At 35.9% G+C, this 9,154-nt stretch overlaps 1 protein-coding gene across 2 annotated transcripts in view; it reads right to left on the bottom strand.

The window, feature by feature from the left end:
• The window catches only part of ALDH18A1 (aldehyde dehydrogenase 18 family member A1), a 28,761-nt gene extending 24,661 nt beyond the window's left edge, over window positions 1-4,100 (bottom strand). For both annotated transcript variants that reach the window (XM_015816258.2, XM_015816259.1), the window contains exon 1: window positions 4,047-4,100. The gene's annotated coding sequence lies outside the window, so the exon portion shown is untranslated. The remainder of the gene's footprint in view (window positions 1-4,046) is intronic.
• Window positions 4,101-9,154: the final 5,054 nt, after the last annotated feature.

Genomic DNA, 9,154 nt, shown 5'->3' on the forward strand with positions numbered 1-9,154 from the left:
ATTTCTTTACTTTTGAATTTGCACACATTCATCTAAATGTAATGAAATTAAGATAATTATTTGTCCTATCTGTAGAATGTTTTCTGGACTGTGGAGTCTGATTTTTGTAGTCAGTCAATTTATGAAGCATGACTGCCATTGAGGACTTGTAGCAATTGTGTGTGACCTTTGTAGGTTCACAAATATCTTATCCACAAGGAGATCTGCATAAATCAGACAGGATTTGGGACTTCATGCTTTCTTGCTGAGAACAAGTGACACTTATTTTAGTGCAAGGAGCTACTGTTCTCAGTAAAGGAAGAAAAGAAGGAAAAAGCACTGTCCTAGCTTTACTGAATAAAAGATGGTAACTAGGTAAATAAAAAATGGGGCAGGAAACTTGCTTCCACTAAACACAGTCTTACACCATTTAATAATTTATTCAGAGCAGTACAATGGCTGCTTCCAAATGCAATAATAAACTTTGGCTCATCCATTCAGAAATAAAATTACAATCTCCCTGCTTCATCTCTTTTGTAAGAAAGAACTGGAAACTTTGTTTTGATCAGCCCATAATAAACAACCATACTTTATATTCAATTTCACCCAAATTATTATAGTTCCTCTGCAACACTTGAAGTGTTCTATAATGTGCAGACAATTGTCCAGTCTCAAAATTACAATTATATTGCAACTGAATTCTGCTATCTTGTTTTACATCTCAGCCAATGAAAAGTAAATAGAAAACTGATAAACTTGTTTCCCTCCTACCCCCAAAATGTCAGTTTCCATTTTGCAAATGCTAGTCCTTCACTGTTACTTCACCATCTTTAAAAATATAAATTATTTTAGTGAAGACAGAGAAGGTCACAGATTCTTTAATCAGAGTGAATAAATTATAAAAAGTAAAGTCAACTGGTAATAAATTATAAAAAGTAAAGTCAATTGGTAATCATTTAACAAAGATTTTTTTTCAAAATGTATTGTACAATGTGCTAATTACATACTTAAAATGTAATTTCAAACTAAATTACTGTATATGAAAACCACATATGATGAAATGAAAATATACATGAAACATGTACACTCACCATTTAATATAGGAGACAAAAATTAATCTGATGTCAAAACAGGACTTACCTGTATGGCATTGGTTTACTTGTCTTTGGGAAAATTCTAGTGCAGGACTTAGCAAGCTGTAACAAATCCAACTTGTCCAGTCTGGCTATCTGTGGTAGCTTGTGCCTCACATATCAGAGGAAAAATACTGCTGCCCCCACCCCACTAATTACATGTGGATCCAATCAAGTAGCATAAAGCAACAGGAAAATTCCAGTTCAAAGGCAGGAGTAAACAAGAGAAATAAAATAAGATATAATTGCTGTCATTTAAAAATTGGCTGCATTTATATTAATGTTCAGGTATGTCCAGATGGGGCTAATTTTTTCAGAATTTCTCACCATTAGAACATTGGAAGTGCTGGAAGTAACACTCCAGCAACATTTGAAAGATTCACAAATTTCCACCTTTGGTAATTTCCATTGCCAGATGGAAATGTGATTAGTATTCTTCACAAAATTGTTACATGGCAGCAGTTCATACCTGTATTATTTTCTGTTCAACGTCTGCCTGCTGACTTCCACTGGAAAATCCCTCACTTTGGAACTTTCATCTCACACTAAAACTGATGCATCTGATAAACAACTCTGGTCTAGTTCACAAACTGTTATTGATACAGTTTCCCATGTCCCTATTTTTTGTTTTTTTGAAGAAAATAGCACAATTTATTTATTAAATATATATTAACTTCTGTTTTAACATGTCCAAGACTGACAACAGATGCAGGAAATAATCTGAGATTGTATTTTTATTCAAATGTGTACTTTTGAATGAGCTTAAAAACAGTCTATACCTAATTATTTCAAAAAAGTGGTGATAAGGCCATAGGTTTTCTCCCTTTCAGATAATTTTGATTAAGATAAACTGACATGAGCAAAGCATATTTCCTTGTAACTTTATTTACAAAAATATCTCTATTCTCTATGTATATCCTAAATGCATTCTTAGAAAATATAGGTAGTCTTGACTGATAAGCATTTATTAGTGACCATTCAAAGTTATAATGGCACTGAAAAAAGTGACTTGACTATTTTTACACTTACAACCATTACAGCATCTCCATAGTCATATGATCAAAATTCAGACATTTGGCAACCGGTTCATATGTATGATGGTTGCAGTGTCCCAGGGTCATGTGATCATCTTTTGCGACCTTGTGACAAGCAAAGTCAATGGGGAAGTCCACTTCATTTAACAACCATGTTACTAACTTAACAACTGCAGTGTTTCACTTAACAACTGTGGCAAGAAATGTCATTAAATGGGGCAAAACTCATTTAACTTACTTAGCAACATAAATTTTGGGCTCAATTGTGGTCATAAGTCAAGGATTACCTGCAAATATTCCAGTATTTGAGGGGTTGCCACAAAAAAGAGGGAGGTCAACTTATTCTCCAAAGCACCAGAGGGCAGGACAAGAAACAATGGATGGAAACTAATCAAGGAGAGAAACAACCTGGAATTAAGGAGAAACTTCTTAACAGTGAGGATAATTAACCAGTGGAACAACCTGCCTCCAGAAATTGTGAGTGCTTCATCACTGGAGGTTTTTAAAGAGAGACTGGACAGCCACTTGTCTGAAATGGTATGAGCAGGGGGCTGGACTAGCAGGTCTCCAAGGTCCCTTACAGCTCTATTCTATTCTACATGCCATTTGCTTGAAACTATGCCAGTGCCTGGAAATAGGGCAAAGGTAAGCTGGGATCACTGATGGGCAGGAAGAATTATGGAGATATATCAAGGGATGCCACAGCAACATATTTCCATACGAACCATTTGATAATAGCTGTGTCTCCCATTACAATCTGTGAGAAAGTCAACTATGTATTTAAACATTCAAGCAAATTAAGGAAGCAAATTTGTATAACTATGCTGCCACAGTATAAGTTGACAAATTGTCAATCTGCTCCCATTACTGTAAGATCCCATACTCGAGTCACGAAATCTGGAAATATATATCTTTTTTTTTTCTCAAACAGCCGACATATACGCATCCATTTCCCCCCATTTCTTAAGCAGTAACCTCTTCGCTTTTTTTAAATAGCACTTCTGAAATTACCTATTCACAAGGACCTTATCTCAAAGTTCCTGAAAGTCTAGCATAACTTTTGTCAAGCCAAACAGCCAACTAAGGTTAGATTGTAATAGGATAGATACCACAGCTTTCTCATATTGAAAATGTTGATTAACTTTTCTATGAAATTAAAATTGCTTTGTAAAACGTTCCTTGACATGAAATGCTGCATGTCAAATGAATTGTTAACATAATCTTATATTATACCATTGTTGTATTATCCTACTACAAGGACAATGCACAGTCTCGGACCAACCAACCTTCTCCAATCTGGTGCCTTGCTAATTATTCAATACATTAGAAGGGCACTAGAATGGAGGAAGCTTTTACTAAAAACCTGGTGTGAACATTTTTTTTTTTTGCTAGCAATAGTTATTAATTCTTGTAAGAAATTATTCAGGCTAGTAAATGAATACACTAGTAGTGCTTTTACTCTCTTTAAATTAAAATGCTACAGAAGGCTCTCTTGTACTGCATCCACAATCACTAACAAAGCTTGTGCCAACATACATGCAATTAGAGGTGGGGAGTACAGTAATCTGTAGTTGTGTTGAGACTTAATCTCCAAGAATTACCAGGTAGCCGTCGGCTACAGAGGCTTGGGAACTCTGGTCTCAAGAGATACGGATGGCCCCCGACTGGGAAAAGGATATTGATGGAAGCATTCCGATACAAAATAACGCGTCTTCCTCCTAGCTAGAAGGAGAGGCTATGTTGACCCTCGCCCACTTCGAAGCTGAGGCCGAGATCCCAGCCCCGCGGAACGTCGGAGCAAAAACAGCAGCAGAGCAGCACCACCGCCCTGCGCAAGAACGGCGCCACCGGACCCCGACAGCCCCTAACCGAGCTCAGCCAGCATGCCACCATCACTTACGAACGTCTGAAGCAGCAGCCGAAGCCACGCGACGCGCCCAGCGGATCCGCCGGACAACAGCGACTGTCAGCGGAGGGACTTCCGGCCGATGGCCCGCCCCCTTAGGCTCCACCCCTCCAGTGATTGCTTCGTGGCATCCATCCCTTTTCCTCTTGCTTCCTTGCCATGTTTTGCCCTTCTGTCTTCTGCTTTCTCATCCTTTTGCCTAGCCCAGGGGTAGGCAACCTTGGCTCTTTTATGACTCGTGGACTTCAACTCCCAGAATTCCTGAGCCAGCATGGCTGGCTCAGGAATTCTGGGAGTTGAAGTCCACGAGTCATAAAAGAGCCAAGGATGCCTACCCCTGGCCTAGCCTTTGCCTTGTGAAGCTAAAGGCGAGCTGCAGTGTCGAGTGGTTGTATTGATTAATGGCCCGAGATAGTTGCTAATTTTCGTTTGTTAGCTTGTTGTGATGATTCTCCATGAAGCGCGCCAGTTCTGGGACAAACTTTTAAATCTGCTTCTTCCCATTTTTCAGACTTCTCAACCTGTCCATTCTGCTTGAGGACTGCGTAGGCAGAAACGAGCAGCAACCTTACTTGCTTTACCAGAAATATTCTCAAATCGCCCAGGGCTCGTTTTATTGTGGGTAGATTTAGTTCTGTAGTAGTTTGGAGAATTAGAGCAGTGGAAATCGTTTTTTCGTTTTTCATATAATTTTAAATTTTAAAAACGTGAATGTTTAAAAAACGAGTTACAAAGTGCAAAACAAACTGAAAAATAGAAAGAAAAGAAATATAAAGAAGTTTTTAATTTTGACTGCAGATATAAGTACAATTATGAATTTACCAAAGCTACCAGTTACTCTCTTCCTTCTCTATCTTACTGAATCTTCAAAACCATAGATCTTAAGTTCATTTTTTTTCTGTTTTACATAAAAAAAATTCACAAGGGATTTCCAATCAGGAATACAGGTAGTCCTCGACTTACAACCACAATAGAGCCCCAAATTTCTATTGCTATGTGAGAATTTCTTAAGTGAGTTTTGCTTCATTTTACGATCTTTCTTGCCACAATTGTTAATTACTGCAGTTGTTAGTACAAATAGTCCTCGCCTTACAACAATTGAGCTCAAAATTTCTGTTAAGTGAGACATTTGTTAAATGAGTTTTCCCCCATTTTACGATCCTTCTTGCCACATTGTTAAGTGAATCACTGCAGTTGATAAGTTAGTAACCCAGTTGTTAAGTGAATCTGGCTTCCCCGTTGACTTTGCTTGTCATAAGATCACAAAAAGTGTTCACATGATCACGGGACAATGCAACCATCATAAATATGAGTCAGTTGGCAAGCATCTGAATTTTGATCACATAACCATAGGGATGCCGCAATGGTTATAAGTGTGAAAAATGATAAGTCACTTTTTTCAGTGCTGTTGTAACTTCAAAGGGTCACTAAATGAACTGTTGTAAGTTGAGGATTACCTATAAATATAAATGTAGCTTTTTTGCACGCTAAGGATAGTATGACCTTTCTGGTTCACATTTCTATCGCAGATTTGAAATACCTTTATAGGCTATAGGTAATTTTTCTGGTGTCATGTATCAATGGTACATCATTGTTTTCTTTAAAATTGTAACACAGTGTAAATTTCAGTTTATCAACCACATATTTTCCCATTGTTAGATCTGTATATTATAACCAGTTTTTAGCCCACTTTATTGTATATTCTTTCACTTGTTCTCTTTCAAATTTCAATAAAAGTTTATACATTTTAACAATCATATGTTCATAATCTGTAACAGTGTCAAAGTCAATGTTACTATATTCAATACCATGAATTATTTTGTGTACCCATCATCGGGTGCTCTAGCCTTCCTGTGGTTTTATTATCATCTATAAAGCCCTTTATGGCTTAGCACCTAATTACCTTCAGGATTGTTTATTGCAACTGGAATTGGACTAAACTATAAGATCACCCTAGGAGAAATAGCTGAGAAGGGCTGTTTTCAGTAGGGATGAAAACAAGGTACTGCTTCTCAGTAGCGGCTTTGGTATCCATTTTCCAGTGGTAATCAGACTGACTCCTTTGTGAGGAGTGTTTAAGAAATGCTAAAAATAGTTGTTTCATACAATATTTATAATTTAGAATTAGCTGTCAATGTATATTGATTTAATACATATATTGTTTTGCAAGCTGCAACTAATTCAGAACGAAATGCAGCTTTAAAAAATTATATTGATTTAACGTGCTATTATTTGTGCTATCGATGTTTTAGATAATTTTTTTGGAGAGAAGTGTGTGTGTAAACCAATGAGTACTTTTTAATTGTAGTGTGGCACAAAATTCAATAAATAAACACATGTTTATACCTGCTTTGTGTGTGTGTGTGTGTGTGTGTGTAGAGTATACACACACACATATACATACACACACATACACACACGTTTTCCAGCACTGGGATATACACTTTGGATAAAGACTTTATTGTTACTCTAACACAGACATGTCAAACTCGTGACGTCATGTGACGTCGCGCAATGTATCGGAGCTTTTTCCCATTGCTGGCAATGGGGTGGGTGCGGTTTCTTCATGACACGTCTGGCCCTCAGGCCAGCAGTTTGACACCCCTGCTCTTACACGTGAGACATATTTCACCTATCCAATAATGTTCACATTATGTGTTTTACATTTTACAGCATATAGTAGGATACAACCCTTTTTAGGCTGGGTACTGTTCATTTCCCAAGTCATATATGATTTATAAAAAAATAAATCATAGTTAATTCAATTATCCCTGTGAATCTTATAAAAATTGAGATTTGGCATGAACTTTTGAATAGGTTCAGAGGCCATATATACTCCGGTGATCTTAGAGACTGTATATTACCATACTACAGTTCCCAGAAGTCCCTTTTAAAAACATTTCACGGAATCTGAACGTCACAGTATTTAAAAACTTTGTTTTGCTCACTTGTTCCACTTTACTCAGCACAGATAAGTCATGCCGTTTAATATAAAGCTATATTCAGTGCCTCTTTATCACTTTCAAAAAACTAAGACTGCTCACATTTGGAAACTGTTATTTCAAAACAAATGGAAGGGACTGTCCCTGTTAAATATAAACTATCTGGATTGGAAGTATATTGTATGCAATGACTACCTAATGGTCAGCAGCTGCCTCACAACTAAGAAGACAAAGTGACAACTTGGGTCTAAATCAAGTATGAATATGTTATCTTATTGCTCCATCAGAATATTGGTTTACTTTTAGACAAAAGGGAAGTCAACATTCAAGATTATTTTGAAACACAGGGCAGGTCAGGAAACATGCTGTACTCAGTAGTTACCCATTTGGGAGTTGGCCTCCTGCTTAAACAACTAAAGTCAACAAAAGTGGACTTTGTTGTTGTACAATCTTAGGCAGCTAAAGCCCAATCAAAGAAATCCATTTTACAGTTGGGAATCACAGGCCCTTTAATAGCAGATACATACAAACAATATAGCTAAGGTGCATTCTTAAGAATGATTTAGAAGTAGATGCTTTTGAAATAAGATTTCTGATTAAACATGACTAGTGGTTTTTGCCCCAAATGAGCCAAATGCTCCTGAAAATCTGGTCCAGGAAACAATAATTCAGTATGCAATACAAAGATAAAATGAGTTCTTAAGAGTTGAATGCATGACAGAATTGAAGAAGAAACTGATAAAATCTGTAATCATTTCCTCTTACAGTGATATTCCAATAGAGCTTTTCTGCACTTTTGCTAAATGACTCTTGCTACTATAAATGCTACCTTTTGATGGGAAGGAATATACTGTTCTAAGAAAAAACTGTATACCTGGATGAATATACTCTCACCAGCATTAATACTATTCATGCTATTAAGTTAGCAAAATGCACCAGTTTAAATTTTGAAATTTAATTTTTAACATAAAAAAGAATGACTTCACATAAAAGTAATCATTTTGAGAGTTACGATAAAGGCAGAATAGTTTTTTTTAAAAATACTTTAATTAAAATCTTACAAAAATGCAGACGATTAACAAATTATTTTCATCAGCCCCGATAATCAAATCACCTTAAACTGACATTTCAATCCAATTGTTTAAAAAATAGTTTCTAAAATCTAAAACAGTTATTAAAATACAGGTTAAAAATCCAATTCAACTTACACTTTTTGTACATACTAAAAATATTGTAATAAAGGTTTTATTGCTTTCATTGGGCAATGTTAAAAAAAACTTAAATTGCCATGTTATCAGATATGTAATTTGGTGATACAATCTTGAGCCACAATGCACACCCACACACACGAGAAGGAGCTAACTCTGGGTGCTGTACTGAGCACCCTAAGAAAACATAGGAAAAAAAACATATATAAGTAGAAAAAATAATTTTTAACAGCACAAAATTCCATCAATTTACCTAATTGTGAAATTTCACTTTTCACTTCCACATCTTAGAATAAAATTCATACATGCTGAAATAAGGTATTTCCTATTTTATAACCTTTCTAATGGTGCTACACAGTGATATTTTATTTTTATTTTCCTTGATGGAAGCTCATAGCAACTTACAGTACCTTTATAGGCACATATAATCCAAAACAGTTAAACCTTTATAAGCTTTAATAATGAAGTAATATTCTACACTCTTGATCAATTCTTTGACTTAAGAAAAGATTGTATATGAAGAAAAGAATTGAAATACACTAAGTATGATTATGCAAATAGGCGTCAATATCTTTGCAACAAGTTGGAACCTTTCACACAAGCATCCCAAAAAATTGGGTTTGAGATTAGATATGGACTATGCACAGTATTTATAATACTGTATGCTCAATGAAGTTTCGTGAAAGAAATAGGTGGTGCATACATGTTCAAGAGAAACTGCCTTAGTTTCTTACCATTTGGAAAAGCAGCCTATTTACATAAATTTCTGTTGCATTTGAATAATATGCTAAACCCATGAATTACACCAAATTACAATGACTAAGCCAAAGCAAGCACAGCACATAGTGTTGAGAATAGGAGCATCATTTAAGTGTAATGTGATTTCTTTGGGCATGTTGTGAAAATGCAAACATGTTTGAACACAGTTGCTGAGAACAAGTACTCCAGCAAT

The sequence above is a fragment of the Protobothrops mucrosquamatus genome, unplaced genomic scaffold, assembly GCF_001527695.2.
Source record: "Protobothrops mucrosquamatus isolate PMUCROS unplaced genomic scaffold, P.Mucros_1.0 scaffold419, whole genome shotgun sequence".
NCBI lineage: Eukaryota > Metazoa > Chordata > Lepidosauria > Squamata > Viperidae > Protobothrops > Protobothrops mucrosquamatus.